We start from the raw sequence: 25,426 nt of genomic DNA on the forward strand, positions 1-25,426 counted from the left end.
GAACTCAAGAGCAGTGATATCATGACCTGAGCTGAAGTTGGAGGCTTAACCAGCTGAGCCACCCAGGCACCCCTGAATCAATCCTTCTGTATGTAAGATTCTATTTGGTTTATATGTTAGGTTGCAGTTTTAACCAAGTTGATGAATTATAGCTGTCTTTCATGGAATTTACCTTAGTATAGACTTCAACAGATAATGTTTGATGCTGACAATTCACTTTCACATAACAATCAAAGAAAATATATTGAAAAGGATGGGAAAATAGTGAAAAGGAGAAGGCTATTTAAAAACAAAACAAAACAAAAAACAAGCAATGGAAAACACAGCAACCAAGCAGTTAACATAATGAAAATTTTCTAATTGCTTAATCCATACATTTAGGGTAGAGTGTCCACAGGAACTTCAAATGTTTGTTGCACAATGTTTGTTTTCCTATTAATGAAGTGTATAGACTAGGCTGATGTATCTTATTTTAATAAGTTACTGTACTTTCTTGGTCAATGATGCAAGTACAGCAGAGAGAGAAGTCTAGGAATTGATACCTTTTGGCCTTCTGTCTTTGTGAGGCATTCTTTTCAGTCCTTTTACATATGATAGTTTTTTTTTTTTAATTTTCAGAACCATTTTGCATGGCAGATATAATTATCATACCATTTGCTCAAAGGAGACAACTGAAACTCATAAAGGTTAATGGTTTGCTTGAATTCACAGAAGTATTGAAGGTCAATACTTGAATGACAAGCCAAGTTTTTAGGATCTCAGAAAATATTCTCTTCCCACTCTACCTGGCTGCTTTGATTATGATCAGAAAATATAATAGACAACTATGAATCTTTTATTTTAAGTAACCATGGGGAATTTCCTTCATTTTTTCAAATTTCTTTCCTTTTATAATTGTACTTTAAAATTCAGGAATCAGATTATCTGTGAGTCACTCACACTAAGGATCAAAATAAGACCTTTTAAAAAATGTTTATGCAATCCGATAGGAATATTGATGCAATTCTACTGAGGATAAGATTCTCACATGTAGGTTTAGGAAACATCTCTCATTGGTTAATAAGAATTGTGTCCCTTATATATGATCTAGAATGCCATGCTTGCTACCGGAGATAATAAAATTACATGATTTGATTCAGCACATATATGTTGAACATCTAGTTTCCTCAATGGATTAAACAAGAGAAAGGGGAGAGTCTTAGGAATCAGGAAGAGCTCCAAAAGGAGAATAAATAAAAGCCTAGAGCTATTATTTGAGAAGTGTATAATCTGGCTATGGATACACAACTAACAACATGTGAGGCAGTTCAAGGAAAAGGTAATCTTATTACCATTTGAGGGTGAGGTCCAAAAAGCAAAGCAATCCTTTGAGGGAAGGGTGAGTCTAAGCTTTCATAAGCCATGTTAATTAAAATTCAGAAAAAAAAAAAATATATATATATATATATGTATATATGCCCTCTAGTAACACAATGAATATTTGAGACATTCACTCACTCAACCTTAATTTGAAGGTGGAAAATTGGTTGATATTCATATTCATGGATATAAGCGTAGTTGTTAAGAGTGACATGAAATCTGTATATCAAAGTCAATGTTGGATGAATTTAGATAACTGCAGTACACAAAATTCAATTAAATCTTTTAGAGGAAAAGTATAATATTTTCTAATATATTTTTGTACTATATCATATGGTTTGTTTCATAGTGGAATTGAATACCAAATGAATCACAGAGATACTGACCCAATATGGTACATCTTTTGAGATGTTTTCCAAGAGAGGTAATGAGTTTCTTCCAATAACGTATGCCTAGTTTGCTCATACAAATAAGAATATTTGTGGGGCACCTGGGTGGCTCAGTCGGTTAAGCGGCCGACTTCGGCTCAGGTCATGCTCTCATGGTCCGTGAGTTCAAGCCCTGCATCAGGCTCTGTGCTGACAGCTCAGAGCCTGGAGCCTGTTTCAGATTCTGCGTCTCCCTCTCTCTCTGCCCCTCCCCTGTTCATGCTCTGTCTCTCTCTGTCTCAAAAATAAATAAATGTTAAAAAAATTAAAAAAAAAAGAATATTTGTAATACTTGTACTGAGCTTCCTTTGGGGTAAAAAAGCGGACAAAGCAAGTAACAGAAAGGCAAAACCATGGTCATGAAGCAAAATAACACAACTATGTCAAAGAAGGAATAAAGCTTTTGGACTCATTAAGCTGATGTTCTTTTGCTCTCTGCTAAATACCCATATTACCATTCTAGTAGCACATATTCATTCGTTTAATCTGTATTTAAATAAAGGTGATTTTTCCTTGCAGAAATCATCATGAGTACCAACTTTTATTTTTTGAGATATCACAGCTTCTATTAAATATTAAACCTGAAAAAGAAACAGAATTAATGAACTATCTTGGGTATATTCAAAGGTGCAAACTGTGTGGGTGGGCAAATCTGAGAATGTTGGTACAGCACAAGTGGCAATATGTACTCCATCTCCCATTCTAGAACATAAATTATGATTTATGACATTGAAACCCACTTCTTTAAATTTTTCATGTATCTTAATTGCTTTTAACCTTTACCCATCCACCCTGCTGATGTTATCATCAAATATATATTTACATAACTTTTACTGTGAACACAAAAAAATACTTTTTCATTGCAGTAGAAACAAAAGAAAGCAATTACACTTATAATTGATGAGTGTAATGATTCAGACAAAAAAATCAATCTTAATATATATGTCTTTATAAACTCAATAGGAGATGAAATTTTCAGTTGTTAAATTATAAAATTTTTATGGTGACAGCTCTAAACCTGTCCTCAGTTTTTTTTTTTAAATGTCCACAGTGTGGCTAGAGAAAAAAACACAGAAATATGTATTTGTAACTAATATAGAGTATTCCTAAGGGCTTTCCCAGGTAGCTCTAAGGAGAAGGTTAAGGAAACATTTTACGTTGCCTCTGAGTCTGTGCAAATTCCTCATTAAAAAAAAAAGTGACCAGACCTCCAGTTACTGCATATACCTAGAGCTGTGAACAGACGCAAGGTATTATTCTCATAAGATAAATGATATAAGTGGCCTCTAATGTATGATTTACTGTAATAAAATAATCTTGGGGTACTTAAATTATTAATTCTGTATCACAGAGAGTGTTATAACATTTTTCATTATTCATGGAACAATAAAATTATTCAGGCTTTAGCATTATTCAGATCCAAATCTCAACCAAGCTCTGCCATTTAGTAACTGAATAATGCTTTTTTTTTAAGTTTATTTACTTATTTTTAGAGAGAGAAGAAAGTGTGAGTCAGGGAGAGGCAGAGAGAGAGGGAGAGAGAAAGAATTCCAAGCAGGCTCCTCATTGTTGATGCAGGGCTCATTGTGGGGCTTGAACCCATGAACAATGAGATCATGACCTGAGCTGAAGTCACACGCTTAACTGACTGAGCCACCCAGATACCCTGAATAGTTAAGTAATTCGAATGTTTTGAGGCTCACCGTTCTCCTGTTAGAAAAAGGAATAACAAAAACTACCCATTTAATTTTCATGATAATTAAGCAAGATAATTCAGAACCACCATATTCCACAATTCAGTCATGATTTATATAATATAGAAGCAGTGCCCCCTTGGAATTGTGAAAGATAGTAGGCTTGAGTAACAGGTGCAAAGCCGTCACCACACAGTTACATATGATGTACACGTTCAATATTTACATTATTTAATACCAGTGCAATAATAAAAACTGTGAGCTTGACATATTTTGTATATCCAATCTCTGTTTATTGAGCATAGCAACAATGTCTTTGGATAATGTCTGCTTTGGATTCTGCGTGCCTAAGGCAATACCTGGCCATAGAAATAACTCAGTATCAATATGTTGAATACTTGAATATCACATTAATCTTGTATGATTGGTAGATAAGGATACCTTGAAAAGTTTTATCCTACAGTAAGAATTCCCAATGAGCTCGTGCATAAGGACAGGTGATATCTGAGACACACGACTCTAGTTCCATAAAGCAAAATAAGCTGTTTTGAATTTTCATTGTGAGAATGTACATGTTAATGGTATACACAAAGCATTACTGAAACTTAAAGTAATTCTATTGTGTGTGTATGCATGTGCACGTGCGTGTTCTGTTTTAAAAAGAGGGTAGGATGTTTGGCAAAACATACAAATGGGTCCTGACTTACAATGGTCTGACTTAGGATTTTTTTTTTTTTACTTTACCATGGCGTGAAAACGATATACATTCATTAAAAACCATACTTTGAATTTTGAATTTGGATCTTTTCCTGGAATGGTGATACCTAATATGATCCTCTCTCATGATGCTGATCAGTGGCAGCAGCCACAGCTCCCAGTCAGGGGACAATCATGAGCATAAACAACCGACACACTTACAACCATTCTGTACTCATACAACCATCTGTTTTTCACCTTCAGTATAGGATTCAGTAAGTTACATGAGGTATGCAACACTTTCCTCCTAGGCTTTGTATTAGATGATTTTGCCCAACTATAGGTTAATGTAAATGCTCTAAGCACATTTAAGGTCGGCTAGGCTAATCTATGATGTTCAGTGGGTTAGCTTTACTAAACTCATTTTTGATTTATGATATTTTAAACTTAATAAAATACAGATTTATTGGGACATAACCCCATTGTAAGGCAAAGAAGAACTGCATATAATGCTAGCATTAAGGCATAGATACAATTAAAGAAATCTCAGCAAACGTTCAAAAAAAAAAAAGAAAGAAAATCTAATTTGTGAAATGAACGATTTTGGCCTGTATTCTACTTTGTGGGGAAATTTACACCAGTGATATTGTGCAGAACCATCTATACCAGCTTTGCTGATCTCCTTATTTGCCGAGCATTCACTAAACACACTGTGCTCCCTTGTAAGCAGCCTCATCCGAAGATGGCATTCCTCCCTACAGATCCATTTCTGCATGAATCTTGACTTCTTAACTCACATTTTCTGCTTCTATTAACCTTTTAATATGAAGAAGAGACGGGCTTAAACAGATTTGCCATTAGCACTATCAGAAACTCTTTGGGCGTGACAGGGAAACTGAGTTTCAGAGAAATGAAGTGGCTTCCCCAAATGTTAAATGGTGGCAGAGGTAGGTGAGACTACAGAACAGGTCTCTTTTTCATCCAGATTTGCCACATTGTGGCATCTCAGTGGTGAGTTAAACCCAACAGAAGGAATTGCTTGTCTTCAGCAGGAATATTCCTCCTCATTACCTAAATTACTTTTATTACAAAGAAAAGTGGGAAATTGATTGTGTTTCACAATATCTATGTGTCTACCACAATATATGTCCAAATAAAAATGGTAACTATCTCCAGCTGCTTTGGGATTTATTTCTGAATCACAGGACTCTCACTTCTTCATTAAAGTTTAGGATTCTTGAAGTTAGCTGTTAATTCACAAGCCCACAGAGAGGGAATAGCTGGGCCCCATGTGTTGGCTTTCTCCAAGTTGCACTAGTCAGTTTCAGTCACAGAAATGCAGAGTCAGAAAGTTGTAACAAATGTATTATATGTAAGATCTTAACAGGGATACTGATCATAGGATCTAAGGGAACCCTCTCTGTATTTTCTGCAACTTTTCTGTAAATTTAAAACTATTTGAAAATTTTAAGTTCATTTCAAAAAAACCTTTTGGTACTTTGAGATATTAGTGTAAAATCTTTTTCTTTAGGAGTTTTCTAAGGAAGTGCTTTAGATAAATGTGAAGATGACTAGTAAAGAGGCTATGTAGGCAAATATTGTAAGTGTTCATTTCCAGGGTGCCTGGGTGGCCCAGTCGGTTAAGCGTCCGACTTCAGCCAGGTCACGATCTCACGGTCCGTGAGTTCGAGCCCCGCGTCAGGCTCTGGGCTGATGGCTCAGAGCCTGGAGCCTGTTTCCGATTCTGTGTCTCCCTCTCTCTCTGCCCCTCCCCTGTTCATGCTCTGTCTCTCTCTGTCTCAAAAATAAATAAACGTTAAAAAGAATTTAAACAACTTAGGATTTAATATTTACATTTTCACGAAACGTGAAAAGCTAGAAAAAAATATCGTCTGACTAAGAATTGGAAAATTGATTAGGAAACCAGGGTTACATTACTAAAAATTGCATATAATCCATCTCTTTAGTGCTTGAAATCTATCCATAATATCCCTGCTAAGGGCTCATCTGCCACTGCTTAATTGACCTCTAATGACAGGAAGGTTACACTCTCATGATGTATTTCCATCCATTTTTAGACTGCTCAGATTATTAGAAAGTCTTTCCTTATGCTGAACAGAAATCAGTGTCCTGGCAGCAAGCATTCACTGGAACCACTTCAACACCCAAGAAATCATGGTACATTTCTAATTATCATTCCTATACTACTCCCTTATCAAAATAAAGACACGTTTCAAATACTCCTTAATTTTTCTCTTCTCCGGGTTAATTAACTCCACCTCACTCAGTTTAACCAAACATCCATATTTGTAGTCATATTTGTAGGACATATTCAGCAGATATGATCATAAATTCAGAATCATAATATAGTAAAGATAGTAAATGAAACCATTTTGTTTTTATAATTATTTCCAAGCACTTTAACATTCCTAATAAGATAGCATCTTGGTTGTATATTCCTTTAGGCATTGGTTTATGGGACCTCAGCTAGAAAATAGTTTTGGGCTAAGCATAATGAATTTTCTATACTTTTGTAGTAAAGAAGGCATGTGATTATTTTCCCCATGCTGATAGAATAAACCATATTTTGTTTTTTCCAACTCTGAGTGGCTAGTCTCATGTTTTCTTCTAACAGGAAACTCTGATGAATCAATTCACTCCTTTATCTCAGAGAAGCCCACACATGAATATCACACTTAGACCTTTGTGGTGGACAGACTAATGTGTCCCCTCCCCTAAATGTCTATGTCCTAATTTCCAGAATCGTGTTTATGTCACATTATATGGCAAAAGGTGTTCTGAAGATATGATTAAAGTTAAGGATTTTGAGGCGAGATTATCCTGGATTATCCATGGAGGCCCAAACTAATAAAATGAGGCCTTGGAACAGAAGAGAAAGACAGAATGGGTTGGAGAAATATGGGAGATGAGAAGACTAACTCTTCCACTGCTAGCTTTAAAGATGGGGGAAGTCATGAGCTAAGGAATGTGAATGGCCTCCAGATGCTGAGAATGAACTTCATCTGACAGACAGCAAGGAAACAGGGATCTCAGCCCTACAACTTTAAGGAACTGAATTTTAATTAGCAAGGAAACAGACCCTCCTCTAGAGCCTCCAGGACAGATGAAATGCATTTCCTAACACCCTAGTTTTTGGCTGAGTGAGACCCGTGTCAGACTTCAATCATACAGAATTATAAGATACCCACTTGGTTATTTTAAGCCACTAAATATGTGCTAATTTGCTACCTCAGCAATGAAATGACTAATGCAGACTGGATCCCTGTAAATTAGTACCAATGCTCTGAAGGGGATAGAGTTCAATAAGTTATAGATTCTTTATAAGCCAGAATTGCATTCTTAGACTCCACTGTTTTGTGCTACTCCATGCAAACCTATGTACTCTCACTCTTTCATGCTTCCTAAGGACAAATGGCACAACATCTCCTTAGGGACAACAAGTTCAAACTTTAGGAATACTCTCGGTCATCAGATACTTTGCAGACTGGTTTTGTATATTATATTGCAAAGTAATTGTATTCTTAGTTCAGAAGAAAAAAAGGTAGATACACGTGTTTCAAAATTTAAGAACAATAATAACCTCTTTTGTTTTTTTCTCCATGTCTTTTCATTCCTTTCTTCTCTTTTTCTTTTTTTTTTCTCCCCACACCCAACACCACATCATACAAGTTGTCAGATTTGGGGAGATAATGAATATCATTTTAATGAAAACCTATTAAACTGTGTATTTGTTTCCCAGAAAATATATTTGTCTCCCAGAAAATGACTGACTTTTCTCATCTGCCTTAACAGTGAATAAGCTATTTCTGTAACCACAGCTACTAGTTTTGTAGAGTTGTGTGATCAGTGTTTAGAACTCATTTGAATATGTTTGCAAGAGAGGAAGAATAAAGTAGCCAACGGATAACAAAGGTCCTGAATGTGGTCTTTATTGCTAGTGCCTTAGGACAATTCCTGGCAGTTCATTAATTATTAAGAAAATTCAATTTCATAAATTCAATTTCTCAAGTTCATTAATTTTCAGGAGAAAAATGATGTTGCCTCTTTGGAGATTAGAGTCTGGTATTCTCAAAAATAAAGGAGGCTTGAGTACAAGAATACAGCAACCATTGATATTATTTACTCAATATTTCTAGTTTTCCTTCCAGACATATGCCAGGATTGCAGTTTTCTGTCTCTTTGAGTTAAGTGCGGCCACATACATGGCTTTATTCAATAACACATCAGGAGAAAGGGCACATGTCACTTTTGGGTGGAGGATTTGAGAGTCGGTGTGCAATTTCCACGTTCCTGTTTATATTCTTCAGCAACCATGAAAGTAGAAAAATGAAACTTCCCTCAGCCTTCAGCCACAAGCAAGAATGACATAGAACAGTGCAGACTACCATGTATATACAGTGTAAGTGAAAAAAATAATCCTTTGTTATCCTAGCCAGTTGTTTTTACCAAACCATTCTATTCAGATTTATAAAGAACTTGAAACCTAAAAGTAGGATGCTGCCACATCCAGACCTAAAATGTGTGAACTTTGTTTAAGAGATGCAAATAATGAGTAAAGTGTTATAGTAAGAAAATGGTAACCTGTCTTATGTAATGGCAAAGCGTTTGGTGAAGATGTCATCTCTTCTAATTTGGGAACCATTCCACAGAAATAATAAACTTATATCTCTAGGGCAAAATTAGAATGTAGAATGTTAATTTTTTGTGTTGTCTGTGTTTGGCAAAGCGCTAGGAAAGAAAGAGATGGGCTCAGAAAATAATTAACCAGCATGTAATTAGTAATTAAATAGAATAAAGACAGTCCATGAATTCAGGGACTTGCAGAATGAAATATAAAATAATACTTTCAGAGGCAAAGTCCAGTAAAACTCAAACTGTAGTAATCAAAAGTGTGACCATCACACCCATTGTTAAAAGCCATGAAGCAATTAAGGCATCTCAGAGTAAGGATTCAACTGTTATGTAATTCACTTCAGTTAGACACATTTGCCAGAGAATAAGAGGCAGAGGGAGTGGTTCTCCCAATGAAACCTAAAACAATCTCCCTAGGTGCCTATAAGTCAGCCTAGAAAGACAAAGAATTGGAACCAGAAACTAAAGAAATACAGCAAAAACTAGGAAATATGACCTAAAAAAAATACCACTAGAGTAGCTAACAGCACATGGAATCTACCAGAGTCAAACAGATAGGGAGTCAACTAAGTTTTGGGGAAAAACGTTCTAAATGTTTAAAATTTTAACAAGATCCTTGGGCAGAAGGTAAGTTAAAAAAGCTGCTCATCTTTCCTAAGAGAGTGTATTCTCCACCCCCCCCCCAAAAAAAAAGAGTCTCCCAAAAGGATAAACTAAAACAATAAGGACTGGGAATCCATAAACAGAGGACCCAACCCCTCCAAACCCTCCAATAGAGCAGAATTACACCTTACCAGAAAACATACCTAATCCTCAGGAAGTGTTTATTCTCATCCATATTTGATTATTATCTATCAGCTTTAAGAGGAACACACAATTTTCCTTTTGGTTCACAGATATCCAGGCTAAGAAGTTCCATGCCAGACCCAATTAAGAAACTAGAGGGTCTCTTTCAGGGTCTGAGACACTGAGCTGGACACGGCAACTGTATGCCTCCTCTGAGTGTGTCTTATAGGGGGAATAGATGTCCTGTGCATGGAAATAAGAGTCTGTATCAGGGTTCTTTAGAGAAATAAAATCAACAGGGTATATAGTATGTATGTGTGTATGTATGTATTTGTGGTCCTATTGGACTATATACATTTTATCCTTCTCTGTATTAACCTTGGTACTTTATCTGTCTGAAGATTTCACTGACTAACAGATGTTGGACTAATGCCTGTGGATATTATCTTTTACCTATTCAAAAATGATTTCTTTTAAATGAAGAATTTGCTCTGCTTGTGCATGGGTGTGTGTGAGTGCGTGTGTGTAGAGAGAGAGAGGCGGGGGCGGGGAGAGAGAAGGGGAGAGAAGGTTGGAGATTCAAGAGTTGCAGTTCCAGTACAAACACAGAATGCAGTCAGAATTCCTTCCTGCTAAGGGGAAGTCAAGTATTTGTTCTGTTAAGACTTTGACTGGTTAGATGAGTCCCAACCACATTATGGAGGGTAAAAGGCTTTATTCAATGTACAAGGATTTAAATGTCAATCTCAACTGAAAATAACCTTCACAAAAACATCCAGAATAATATTTGATCATATATCTAGGTATTGTGGTCCAGTCCAGCTGGCACATAAAATTAACCATCACAGAGACATCTGGGTATTTGGTGACAAGAAGGAGGTGCTGTCCACAACTTTTCAGCTTTTTGTTTTTCTCCTGTGCACCATCTTTTCACCTCTTTCTCTGATGTGCTTTTCCTGATCTCCTCTTTCACTTCTATGTATCTTTATAATTGCCCTGGGCCCACCCAATTGCACTCTCCCACCCTCAAGGCTCCATGAAGTTTCATGACACTCCAGAAATTAAATTACTTCCTTTGACCAGATGTGAGCAGATGCCATTTCTGGATGGAACTTTAACAAACCAAGACAAAATTCCCCAAACTCTTTGTTCCTTAGCCTTGGTAACCATAAATGGTCCAGGGAGTATCAACTACCTCACCGTGGATTCTGGAGAGAAAATGAGGAGCAGAGTCCTGTGTTAACCTGTATTTGTGCCCAGTATGCACAAAAGGAATCCTCCCTGTTTTAAGCCACTTATATCATTGGGTAATTTGTTTCATAGTATAATTTAGCCTATCTTGCAAAAAAAAAAATGTATAACAGGAGGAAAGTCAGGAAGAGATATTATATGAAATATTTAGAGCACAGAGTTTCCATCTGGACAAAGTGATATTGAATCCTTCCCAGCTGTGTGACCATGTTAGAAATTATTCAGTCTCTCTGATAATTGGTTTTTATTATCTATACACTGGAGACACTTATGTATCTATTGAATTTCTACGATATGCCAGGCATTATTCTATTCATTGGAAGAATGAAGATGAATAAAATGGATGCTGAAAATTTACAAGTCTACTGACAACAAAATATAACACCACTAAATTCTTAGTCCACTACCTAAAACACTGTAGATAGTCAATACATGTTTCCGATTTCCTTTGGGCACTTACTTTAATGGAGAAGGATCCTAACCTTTACCTTTAACAGTACTCATACCACCTGCTAACAGGTGGTTAAAAAAAGAAAGTCATAGTCTAACTTTTTTTCCCTCTAATCAACATAAATGCCAAAACCAGTTAGACTAGAGTTTTGCTAAACTGCATGTTTGCTTTGGCATTCAGTACAACTGCCAAATTCATCACAAGTCTCCAGGGGGAGAGATTACTTTCCAGCAGGCAGTGATGCTTACTGGGGAAAACACCACCTTTGCTTCTTCCCTATAACCTCTATATTATATATTATGTTCTCTCCTCTTAGTTTGTCCTCTGTAAACGTGACCCAGACGAGAACAGAAATGGGCAACTAATAAAGGGACAAAAATAGATAAGAAATGTATGAAAAATATTAATGCTTATTAATGATAAAGAGAAAGAAAAATAATAGAACAGCAATGTCATCTGCTATAGAATAAATGCTGGTGCCTCCCTCCCCAAAATTCATATGTTGAAACCTAATCTCCATTGTAATAGTATTTGGAACAGGTTTTGTGTGTGTGTGGAGGGGGTGCCTAATTAGGTCATGAGGGGTGAAGCCCTCATGAGTGGGATTAGTGTCCTTAAAAGAGTAAGCCCCCGGGGCGCCTGGGTGGCGCAGTCGGTTAAGCGTCCGACTTCAGCCAGGTCACGATCTCGCGGTCCGTGAGTTCCAGCCCCGCGTCGGGCTCTGGGCTGATGGCTCGGAGCCTGGAGCCTGTTTCCCATTCTGTGTCTCCCTCTCTCTCTGCCCCTCCCCCGTTCATGCTCTGTCTCTCTCTGTCCCAAAAATAAAAAAAAAAAAAAAAAAAAAAAAGAGTAAGCCCCCAATGAGCTTCCTGGCACCGTAAGCCATGTAAGGACACAGAGAGAAGACAAATGTCTAAGGACCAGGAAGGGGTCCTCCACCAGACACTGAGTCTGCTGGATCCTTGATCTTGGACTTCCCAGCCTCCAGAACTGAAAAATACATGTTTGTTGATAAAGCCATCCAATCTCTGGCCTTTAGGCGAAATGGACTAAGACAGCATTCCTCAGATTATTTAATATTTAAGAAATACTGAATCATTCTCCTAAATTCAAGATAAAAACTTTCGAGATTTTAACAAGAATGTAAAATACTCACATTATGTGTGTTTGTTACTCCAATATTTTATTTGGAGGAACTGATTCTACTACAATAGTAAACGACAGCACCCAAAGTTATGATCATGTTTATTCCAGCCCTGTTTGTAACAATATAAAGCTGGATACAAATGCCTGAGTGAACATGGATCAGTGATAACGGAGGTTTTGTTTAGCAAGGGAGTATCCTGAGTATTAAGGAACTTAAAAGTCTTCTATATATACTCATTTTTTTTTAAATCACTGTGCATTGCTAGTGTAGGAAATAAAATAAGTAAATAAAATGAGCAAGTTTGGATAAAATTAAAACTTAGTTTATATCCACAATACAGCAGGCACTGGCAACTAAAGAATATCAATCGAAATCAGAGGTTTGAAAATGTGTATTTCTTTTTTTTTTTTTTAATTTTTTTTTCAACGTTTATTTATTTTTTTTTGGGGGGGGGACAGAGAGAGACAGAGCATGAACGGGGGAGGGGCAGAGAGAGAGGGAGACACAGAATCGGAAACAGGCTCCAGGCTCTGAGCCATCAGCCCAGAGCCCGACGCGGGGCTGGAACTCACGGACCGCGAGATCGTGACCTGGCTGAAGTCGGACGCTTAACCTACTGCGCCACCCAGGCGCCCCTGAAAATGTGTATTTCTTGATAGCTGATCAAATTTGCATCACCAATAAAAAACACAGACTATTTTTTTTTAGGTTGCCAGCAAAGGGATCTTGAGTACACAGAGAAATGCTAGGTTCTTTCAAGAGTATCAAGAATACAAAGTATATATGTCAATTCTGTACATGGTGAATTAGAAATGAATGGATCCTAGCCCTTTTCTCCTTGGAAATTCTCATTTGGTGGGTGATTTTTCCTAACATGTTATTAATGTCTCTTAGTACAGTAAAAAATAGATCAATAGCAGGGCACCTGGGTGGTTCAGTAGGTTAAGTGTCTGACTTTGGCTCAGGTCATGATCTCACGGTTCCTGAGTTCGAGCCCCACATTGGGCTCTGAACTGACAGCTCAGAGCCTGGTGCCTGCTTTAGATTCTGTCTCCCCCTCTCTCTGCCCCTCCCCCACTCCCTCTCTCTCTCTGTCTCTCTCTCTCTTTCTCTCTCTCTCTCTCAAAAATAAACATTAAAAAATTTTTAAAAGTGGATCAAAAGATAAGGGCATATTAATTAAAATGTAACTTCTATTATAACTAACTGATGCTTTTGCCTGCAGTGGGCAGTACTCAGAGGCATCCTTTGGACACATTATAGTGCTCTCTGGTGTTCCACACACAACTTGATTTCTCCCGAGTTTCTGGGAGGAGAGGTATGTGTGTTAGACCAGTAGGTACTCAGTTTTTGTTGTTGTTTAAGAAAAAGATGTTCTCTCCAAGAGAGGGAAATCTTTTCATTTCTTTTTAATACTTGTCCCTAAGGAAGACACTTTTCCTTAAACACTTAAAAAGGTAAACACTTTTTTTTTCTTTATAAGTAGACTTAAAACATACATGACTTCAAACATTTAAAAGTGTGAGAGAAAAATGCAGTAAGAAAATTTTGTAAACCCTGTAACTCAAGCAGCAAAATTAACCATTTTCCCTTTTTACTTCACTATCTAAATTTTATGGGGTTTCTGTAGCAATTTTTATGGTTTAAAATAAGAACGACTTACTTTCTAAAATAAACGGCACGTAAGTGATGAGGTATACTCTATCAGCATTCACTGCCACGTCTGACCTCACACACATACATACACACACTCACTCACACACACACTCACACTCACTCACCAATGTCTTGTAATCTCAGAAATTAAAATATTAATATATCACAAACCTCTTGCTATCTAATGTAGCAAAAAAAAAATAAAAACATGTTGAAAAGTAAACTATTTTACACTATTATAAGATGTATTGCAGTTTTAAAACTGGAAATTTTTGAAAACAAGATGTATATCTTAAAACGTGGGGAACTTGCTAATTCACAATACGGAAGTAGGTGCACATCAGAGAATTCCATTATCATGGAAGCAGTCTTTCTTTTTATAAATGCACTAAGTATCTGTTTCATTAAATAAAAGCTCTTATTGAACACTTAATCTGTGATAAGTTTCTTAAAGATATCTAAAATTATTATAAAACTATATAGTAATTCAGATAATGCAAGTATTGTTAGTACACTAAGATTAAAACTATATAAAATTTATGTAAATGTACAAGTTATAATATTCCTAGTTTAAAGTTATGAACTTTTTTTTCTCTCAATTTCTCAGACTCTCCATAACAGATCTATAATCTCTTTTATAATTTCAAAGCAGAACTAAATTTCAAACACTCAAATGCTGTGGAAATATTTTGGTGGGTGATTATATACAGTACTAAGTTTCATATCAAGAACTGCCTCTCTCCTATAAGACGAATATTAAAAAATGTTCAGAGGGTAATTTGTGTATTTGAATAAAAGGGCCTATTTCTCATCTGAGTTCTTCTCAGCTGCAAAGGATCCAATTCTGTTGCTTTGAGACATCTCCTCTTTAAAAACACAAAAAGTAAGGGGCGCCTGGGCAGCTCAGTAGGTTAAGCATCTAAGGTGGGCTCAGGTCATGATCTCCCAGTCCACGAGTTCCAACCCCGCAAGGGGCTCTGTGCTGACAGCTCACAGCTTGCAGCCTGCTTCAGATTCTGTGCCTCCCTCTCTCTCTACCCTCCCCCGATCACGCTCTCTCTGTCTCTCAAAAAATAAACATTAAAAATTTTTTAAATACAAAAAACTAAAAAGCAAATTATTAAAAAAAAAGAAAATCTCTGACTTGTTGATTGCCAACAACTCGAAGATAGCTAAGACTTTTGTTTTTCTTTTTAAATAGGGGCCCCCACACCAAACTGATGGCTTTATCAAGGTCTAAAAGAGCTCAACTAGTGGCTGTATCAGTCAATTACCTTCCAACACCTTCTAAAAGGAAAAATTAAATGGGTGAAAGTTTGACTTGTAACCCTGATAAATTCGGTCGAAATTCAATGCTTATCCATCTGTGGGGGGCGGGGGGGAAAGTACACAGGAAATGGTACCATCGTCTAATAATCGGTTCACAATGTGTTTCAGGAGTCAATCCAAATGTATAGAATGAAATGATGAACATTGCTAATACAGTATTTTCCCAAGACTTCTTTTTGTATGAACATGTAGTTCATGCCTATTAGCTAAATATTTATGCTTACTTTGTTGCTCCCTACTATTATAATTTTGCATAGTCAATATGACAGTAATTAATCTCAAAAGACAGACATTATACCAGAGCCCTGGTAGGAAATATCTGGCACGTTCAGATTAAGATGATTTGTGGAGAATATATTTTAAAGTTTTTTGTTTTAATGTTAATTTATTTTTGAGAGAGAGAGAGAGAGAGAGAGAGAGCGTAGGGGAAGGGCAGAGAGAAGAGACACAGAATCCGAAGCAGGCTCCAGGCTCTGAGCTGTCAGCACAGAGCCCGATGCGGGGCTTGAACCATGAACTACAAGATCATGACATGAGCCGAAGTAGGGCGTTCAACTGACTGAGCCACCCAGGTGCCCCTGTGGAGAATATATTTTAAAAGGGGCTATTTACAAAGAGGTAATCAGAGTGTAGAGGAACTGGGGTGCAGGGCTCTGAGGCAGTAAGACAAATTGACCTATTAATACCACTAGGTCAGAAGGGAGTAGTTTGGGAGAGACGTTCACGTAGACAGTGTCCACATGTTTCACCCATAGAAGATCTATGGTTGAAGGATCCAGCTATCTTAGATAAACATGCAGAAAGGGAGTGAATCCCCTAATCTCACTTTTCCTTTTTTTTTTCTTTTTAGAGAGAGAGAGAGAGAGAGAAAGAGACAGACCATGGAAGTGAGCATGAGGAGGGAAGAGGCAGAGGAAGAGGGAGAAAGAGAAACTTAAGCAGGCTCCACATTTGATTTCACCATCATGAGATTATGACCTAAGCCCAAATCAAGAGCTGGACGCTTAACTGACTGAGCCACCAGGTACTCCTTACTTTTCCTTTTTATTATCTCTTGTTGGTGCTCTCCTTTGGCCAAAGGAGCTACAATCCATTGATCTAGCTTTTATAGGTCAGCCTCCAGAGCAGAGGGCAGCATTAAATGAGCAAAGAATACTCAAGTGAACAACTAAATGGATGCCGGGGAATAAATGGAGGTCATTCTTGGTTAGTTTCTGTGATGTATCCTACACATACAGGGTTGCAGGGATTAGCCCAGCACATATGCCAAAGAGTTACAGAAGAGGCACAGACCTTATAGCCATTCATGTCCCAGAATTAGAAACTGAGACACCTCCCAAATTAAGTGATTATCAATAAGTCTTTATGGACTTCCCTTAATTGTGAAAGATTTTAGATTTTTAAACTGTTATTTCCTTGGGAATTATGTAGATTTTGCAGACACTCCTATGAAAAACAGTGATCACATGAGTGAGCACCACACAAGCAATAGAAATCAAATTTTAATTGCACATACACCACATTCAAGACTTTTTGCTGGGGGAAAGACAAATTAAATCCACCATACTTTTCTTAAATAACTTTTTCTCTTCATATAAAGTTACAACTAATGAGAAAACAGAAAAGTTAATTAAACAATAAATTATTTAGCCCACAAGCTACCAAACAATCACGCTGGTTTTGCCTGATGCCTTTCCACAGACTGTAAGGTCTCCAAAGGCCTGAGCAAGGTGTATGGCGGAGAAAGCTTAATCCATCCATTTCACTGCATACAGCTTATAGGTAAAACTGGGAATAGTATTCCAAAAGGGAGTCTTGGAAGATTAGACCTGGGACAAATATACTCAACTCAGGCTGCTGAGCCACTTAAGTTAGAGGAAGAAGAGAAGTAAACAGGGAAAAACACGAGAACCTATTTTGGAAAGGCAAACATGAAAACACAGAGAAGGTGAGCATGGAGTAATTCCTAAGCCTTTGCTCAGATGCTTCACACAGTTTCTTAAGGATTTTCTATGTTCTCCTGTGGGCATTTACTGGGTGAATTCAAAAGACCCAGAAAAAGATTTTATTTTCTTAGAAATAATGTGATCAATGGCTATTCTTTTATCAAGTGGTCACAACCACACTTTTTATGTGTATATGTGTGTGCAGATGTGTGCATACCATACATATGGATAATTTCAATTATTTAAATACAGGGATCATCAATACAAAGCACATATATGATTCATTCTGCATGTTTTTTAAAAATTTTTATTTTAATGATTTGAAATGGTTTTTAAAAGATTATCCGATTTCATGCTTTTATTATTTCAGGGTCAAAGTATTTTATTAAATGTAATACTAAATGTGAACAGAACAATGTTAAAGGGTTGTTTAGGGGTTAAAGTGTTAATTCAACTCATTAATAATTAATGACTGGCAAGCCTTTTGTTAGGAGACCCAGGGGCCAAACAAATAACCAAATTATTTGTCCTGACCTCCTAAGACTCTGATGAAGTGATGAGGCATAGACAGTTAACAGTCACTAAGATAGATTTTGATATGGTATATAAGAGAAGTATTTGCATGTGACCAGGGATTGAATGACAAAGAAGGGGACTATTATGGTGAGAGTAATTTAAGCAGTGCTTAGGAGCACAATTTTTAAGTTTTTTGTTTTGTTTTTGAGAGAGAGAGAGAGAGAGAGAGAGAGAGAAGACCAAAACCGAAGCAGTCTCCACAGTCAGTGCAGAGCCCAATGCGGGGTTGGAACTCATGAACCATGAGATCATGACCTGAGCCAAGATCAAGAGTTGGAGGCTTAACTGACTGAGCCACCCAGGGCCACCCCCCACCCTGAAAGCAAAATTTTAACACTCAGGTCCAGTGTAGGAAGTGAAATGGTAGCTAAAATTAATTCACTTAATTCTTGAGTTCTGACCATTTTAGATACTGTGCAAGATACTAGAAATATGCTGCACAACACAGTAAAAGCAGCCCCTTCTCTTATGGAATTTACCACAGATGGGCAAAGAACAGCCATTGTTTACAGAAGTTTGAATGGATAAAAGGAGCTAGATTAGAGGGCAAAACTGAGAACAGTGAGATGGAAGAGGTTTGTTTGATTTGGTTTTAGATGGTTGAATCTTTTCATGATAAGGGAAACATAAGCATGGTTGGTTTTTGTCTGTGTGGAAGGAACCAGGAAAATGGAGAGATGCAAATCTGGGAGGAATAGCTGATTTAATAAAGTTGATAACACATGTAAAGCATTAGGATTAAAATCTAATGTAGGAGGTTACATTGGGAAACAAGAAATACGGTAAGGATAGAAACAGATATTTTAAGGTACAGTGAAGAAAAATTTAGTGATGTTTACATTGGATGGCCTTATCTTTACGAGAAAGCAAGAGGCTTTTTTATCTGAAACTGAGCAAATCTAGGAAAGATATGACTTTCAGAAGAACAGATATTTTGAACAATTATGAAAGTGTGGGAACACGTGAAGTGGTCAAATCCTACTCAGGACCAGGCAGGGTCAGGCAGCATGGAAATGTTGAGTATCTATGATGTTTCAGCAAACAGGCACGATTCTTGCCTGCATGGGGCATTAGATCTAATACATAAAATACATAAAATATTCAAATAAAATACATAAAATACATAAAATGAATACATAAAATACTCAAATAACTACACAAATAAGTATCACCCTGGCAACTGTCAAAGTATGTGTAACATGGGATAAGATTGGGAGAGAACAGAAAGATAAGAGAGAACCCCCAGTACAATTGGCTGACTTCAGGTTCAGGGACGGGAACAAAACAAAAAACAAACTAATCATGGTGTCGGGGGACCACATTGACAGAAAGATGAAAGAAGGGCAAATAGGGGGTTGAGTAGGAGTCTGAGAGCAGAGTAGGTGGAAATACATTACAGCTGTGGTCAAAAAGCAGGCTTTCAAAGATTTACTGGCAGCAGAGCAGATATGAGAGACAAAGTAATTCCAGACAAAAATTCAATGCATGTGCTTTGAGGAGAAATCAAGTCCTGTCACAGGTGCACACACAAACCCCACTGTCCCCAGGGAGAGCTCACCCATCCCAAGGATCCAGCAGTTATCCACATTCAGTCACAATCGACTCCAAGCCACTTTAAGTCACAAGATAATTTTTCTTTCTCACTTTTTAAAAGCTGTTAATGTTGTACTCACATTCATTCAGTGTGTCAGATGTTCCAGTTTATTTGGTCCCACTCTTTCTGCGTGATCTTGCAGCCTTGCAATACGGAGAACCATTTCTAGGAAAGAGATAAAATTAAAACACAACATTACACTTAAGTTAGAAAATAGCCCAAGCAACATTATTTGAATTAAAATCTACCTAATAGAATAACTTACAGGGAAGAATTTATATTTCTATGTATTTTCCAAGAAGGTATTAATGTTACAACATATTGGACTTGAGGTTTGTAAGAATAAATAAAAGGACCCTCATTTACAGTCTTTTTATTTTTAATGTTTGTTTATTTTTGAGAGAGAGAGAGAGAGAGAGAGCGCGCGCGCAAGTGGGGGAGGGGCAGAGAGAGAAGGGGACACAGAATCCAAAGCAGGTTCCAGACTCTGAGCTGTCAGCACAGATCCCAATGTGGGGCTCAAACCCATAAACCATGAGATCATGACCTGAGCCGAAGTCAGGTGCTTATCCAACTGAGCCACCCAGGCACCACAAAAGGACCCTCATTTAACATGGAGATGGGAAGTCCTGCTGGGGAGCTCTCTAGTGTGTGCCACTACCTGTGCCCTGCATAATCAGCAAAAAAATAGGAGGATGAAAGTTATTTTGATAAGGGAGGAAATTTTTCACATGGGAATTTTATCTCCTGCTTTTAAGAAAAAGAAGAAAGTTCTCTTCCCCCCTCAGCAGCAACATACTAAACCACTACTTGCAGCCAATGAGAAACCACTACAAGTTCAAACTTCTTCCTCTCTAATGAACTTTTGTTCCAAACAATCCTCCCCAATTTCCTCCTAAAGCCTAATTAAAGCTGATAGTCCCATTGTCTCTTCAGACTTGTCTGTAGTTCACCATAATTTGCTTGTCCTGAATCGCAATTTCTCTGGTAGTCCTGAATAATCTCATCTTGCTAGTAAAATAACTATTTTATTTTTTAGGTTGACAGACTTTTGGTAGACTATAAAAGGCTTTTTTGAAAAATGATAGTAATCGGGGGCACCTGGATGTCTCAGTCGGATAAGCAACCAACTCTCAATTTCAGCTCAGGTTGGCTCAGGTCATGATCTCACAGTATTCGAGATAGAGCTCTGCATAGGATTTCACACTGTCAGGGCAAAGCCTGCATGGGATTCTCTCTCTCCCTCTCTCTCTGCCCCACCCTGGTCATTCTCTTTCTCTCTCCCTCTCCCTCTTTCTCTCTCAAAATAAACAAATACACTTAAAAGCATAAAATAAAAAAATATAGTAATCATAGTATTTAGTTTTGGATAAATATCTCCCTTTATCAAACTTTTCTTTCTACTGAACTGTTGAGTAAGATTTTCCATAAAGGCAAAAAAGTATATCTACCTATTCATTCCCTTCATTCTTTGGACACTCTATTTTAATCAAATGAATTTATTACTCATTCCTGAACATGCTCTGACTTTTAATGCCCTTGTGGCATTGCTTACACAATCTTATCTGCCTGGAATGTCATTATTATTTGTCCATTCCTATTTCCTATTTCCTACCCAAAGAAATAACAGTCATTCTTTAATACCCAGCTCAAATATCACCTTTTCCCCCTGAAACTGCCTATCAAATTTAATCTCTGTCTTATCTATATTCCCACAGAGTGTTTCTTGTCATCTATTATGAGACTTACAACCAGTGTTTGTAATTCTCTCTTCCTGCCTTTAAAGCTAGAGGCAGGAAGAATGTTTTATCTGTGGAAATTGTTTGGTTGTTTGGTTGGTTTCCCCTTAATCACCATCTTCCCTGTGCACATAATGGACACTCAAATATAATGGATAATTGCTTCTTACTTTATTGTGGTGTAAATCAGACATTTTAGTAATGCTACAGTCAGGACTTTACACCATCTCCATCTGATATTTCTTTTCAATTAAAATACAGTTTTCACTTGGCTTCCAGAATATCATTCTCTCCAGTCTTCCTTCCCTAATTGGTTACATTTTCTTAGTCTACGTTGAGGGTTTCTCCTTATTTTTCCAGCCTTGTAATAATACAGTACACCATGGCTTACATCTTGAACATCCCTTATTTTCTATTAGACTCCCTCCCTTCAAGTTCTATTCCAAGCTTATGATTTTAAATATCATCTTTACACCTAGGATTGCCAAATGTCTATTTTAGTCTATACTTCTGCATGAGAGCCATACTTAAATCAACTGTTTACTTGATAGACCCACTTAGAGTGCTCATAGGTGATTTAAAATTAGCATATCTAAAACTAAACTTCAATTTTCTCCTCCTAATTTTTTTCCCCTCAGGTAAGGGCACCTCCATCCTACCTTTATTTCCCCCCACAAGCCTACACATTTGGATTCACCTTGCCGCCACTCTTTCCCTCATACCTCATATCAAGTATGTTAACAGATCTCATCGGTGCTAAGTTCAAAAGATATCCCAAATGTGTCTGAAATAGGACTACTTTTCCCCATCCACACTTCTAAAACACTGGTCTAAGCCACTATGTGTTGTTTTAAGTTTTTTGCAATGGAGTCTTCTTATTTTATTCTATCCCTTCCTTTTGTCTACTCTCAAAATAGCAGCCAGGATGATTCTATTAAAAGATAAATCAGATTAAGCCTCTTCTCTTCTCAAAGTCTTCCAGTAGCTTCCATCTTATTCTAATAAAAGCCAAAAACAATAAAAGGGTTAGCAAAATCCTACATGCTCTGGTCCTATGTTAGCTCTCAGATGTCTCGTTCACTGCGCTCACAACACAATGGTCTCCTGGCTTTCCTCAAAAATTCCAGGTACGTTTCATCCTCTGGGCTTTGCTTCTGCTGTTCCCTCTCCAAGAAATATTCTTTCTGCTGGTCCAGCTGTACCTCTTACAAACCTCCACTGGGAGTCCTTCAATTTCTTTTTTTTTCAGGGAAGCTTCTCTGTTTGTCCTATTTAAAGGAAGGACCCCCTGCATCTGGTACTGCCTATCCCTGTTCTTACCTTAATTTTTCTTTACTTATTCCATCTAGTCAACTATGTCTTTCACATATAGATTTTTAAAAATCATTCTTCTTTTTCCATTAAAAGCATGTAAACTCCCCGAAGGCAAGAATTTTCATTGATTTTATGTACTGCTATGCTTCTAGTGCCTTGAATTAGGGCTGGTACATGGTCAGGGCTTAACTGTGTTTGTTAAAGGGTTTATTCTTTTGACATAAGAAAACCTAAGGTCCAGTTTCTATTTCACCGTGTTTTGGTTGTGTAACTTCATTCAGTCCCAGATCTTCAGCAATACAACTAACGTAAGCACATCAACTCAGTCACTTGCCCAAGGGAGCTGAGTAAATAAAATGAAACAATCAGTAAAAAATGTAATCTGAGTATCAAAAGGCACTAAATAGGACATTGAACCTGAATATGCAAAATAGTGGAGTCTTACTTCAATCCTGATATCAATTGTATATTACATTCCAATTGACACAAACATGTTTTTCCGTGATTTTTCAGAGACCTGGTATAGTTCATAAAGTTAATTTATGGTGAACTCAGTACCGACGTTGGGTTTTTGGATCTTAAAATAGGCCATTTTCTACCATAATAACTATTATTAACATCTAAAAATAAGCAATTTATATTTGCCTGATTTATAGAGCTGGGAAAATATGTCATATTCTAATAATAAAATTAATAATGATATCAATAATATCTGACAGTTTGGAGCACTTGTTATATATAGATCAGATACTGCTCTAAGTGATTATCTGTATTAATTCATCTAATTCTCAAATAATCCATGAGTTTGCTACTATAATTATCCCCATTAAAAATGGGAAAACAGGCAGAGAGAGATTAAGTAATTTATAGAACAATACAGCTGGTAAGTTATGAAACAGGTGCCAACCTAGTCAGTTCTGTGACACAGAGGACTGATTTTTTTTAATTGTAGTTGACACATGATGTTACATTAGTTTCAGGTGTTCGACACAGTGATTTGACAATTCTATACATTATCCTATGCTCAGCACAAGTGTAGCTGCCATCTGTCACCCTACAACATTGACTATATTCCCTATGCTGTACCTTTCATCCCTATGATTTATTCCATAACTAGAAGCCTGTACCTCCCACTCTCCTTCACCCATTTTGCCCACCCACCCACTCTCCTCCCTCCCCTCTGGCAACCACCAGTTTGTCCTCTGTGTCTATGGGTCTGTTTCTGCTTTTTTTGCTTGCTTAGAAAAAAAAAAACAATATTAATTAAAAATTAATTTCCCAGTTTTATTGAGATATAATTAACATATAACATTATGTAAGTTTATATATATTGCCACAATATGCCTAATTATCTCAAAAAAGTTTAGTTAACATCCACCACCTCATGTTGTTACAATTTTTTCCCTGTGATGAGTAATTTTTAAATTTACTCTTTTAGCAACTTTCTAACACACACTTCAATATTGTTGACTATTAGGGCAACTGAGGGGCTCAGTCGGTTAAGCGTCCGACTTCGGCTCAGGTCATGATCTCATGGTTTGTGAGTTCAAGCCCCACATCGGGCTCTGTGCTGACACCTCAGAGCCTGGAGCCTACTTTGGATTCTGTGTCTCTCTCTTTCTTTGCCTTCCCCATTTTCTCTCTCCCTCTCTCCCTCTCTCCCTCTCCCTTTCCCTCTCCCTCTCCCTCTCCCTCTCCCTCTCCCTCTCCCTCTCCCTCTCCTTCCCCCTCTCCTTCTCTCTCTCTCTCTCTCAAAAATGAATAAACATTAAAAATATTAAAAAATATATTGTTAACTAGTGTCATCATTTTGCCATCCCAGTAATATAACATCTGGAGTCAATACAGCAGAGTTCCCCAAAGCCAGTCACTTTTACACTTTAGAAAGTTTAGTGAGTATCTGGAAGCCTAATCAGGAGTTTAAAAACAGAGTCACTGATACTATAGTAACATTCTTTAAGACCTGGTTATTTGATGGTATTTATCCGAGAAGCATTCTCAAGAGTGATTCACTCTTCTTTGTAATTGCTTCTCTCAACTGATTCGTTGTAATATTGGAGTAAGAGCAGAATTCACTCTATGATTCACCAATAGCCAATAAAATAGTTATGACAAATGCCAGTCTCCTTGACACTGCATGAGTCACTTCAAAGAATCACTTGAGAATGTTCTATCAGTACTGATCATGCACTGGTAGAAAGGGAAGAAGATGAATGCCAAGGCCGGGGTCCTCCTCTAGTTCTGACAGTTGGCTTCTTTCTGATAAACAGCTATTCTGGCAGGGGAAAACAAAACGAACAAACAAAACAAAACACAACAAAACAAAACAAAACTTAATCTCTTCTGACCTTTATTCATTTGGATGAGAACACTACAGTGATTCTGAAGTGTCACAGGAAAAAGTTCCAAGAGAAGGGTGAGGTAATCCTATAGATAATTCACTATACTTGACAACAAACTAAGGGACAATTTCTGAATACACCTGTCACAAACCAAGGATGTATTTTGTATAATCACCATCATTACAATCAAATCACAGCTGTAGGTACCATATGATGAACAAATACAATATGCTCAATATTAGGGTAAGTTCATTACATGGTTGATTTTCATTCTGTGTTGTATAAGATTGGTTTAAAATTGCCAACGGTTACTTTGAGACAGGTAAACATGGCATTCTCAAAAATATAATCTAAGTAAAATAGACTCAAGGAAACTGAGGTACAAAGGAGTTAACTGCTCCTTCAGTTTTTGTATCTTTACACTTGTGTGGAAAGAAATATTTACTTGTATGAATTCCAAGCATT

The sequence above is a fragment of the Lynx rufus genome, unplaced genomic scaffold, assembly GCF_022079265.1.
Source record: "Lynx rufus isolate CCGP_SWC_20201006 ecotype Redwood Valley unplaced genomic scaffold, mLynRuf1.p SCAF_9, whole genome shotgun sequence".
Taxonomy (NCBI): domain Eukaryota; kingdom Metazoa; phylum Chordata; class Mammalia; order Carnivora; family Felidae; genus Lynx; species Lynx rufus.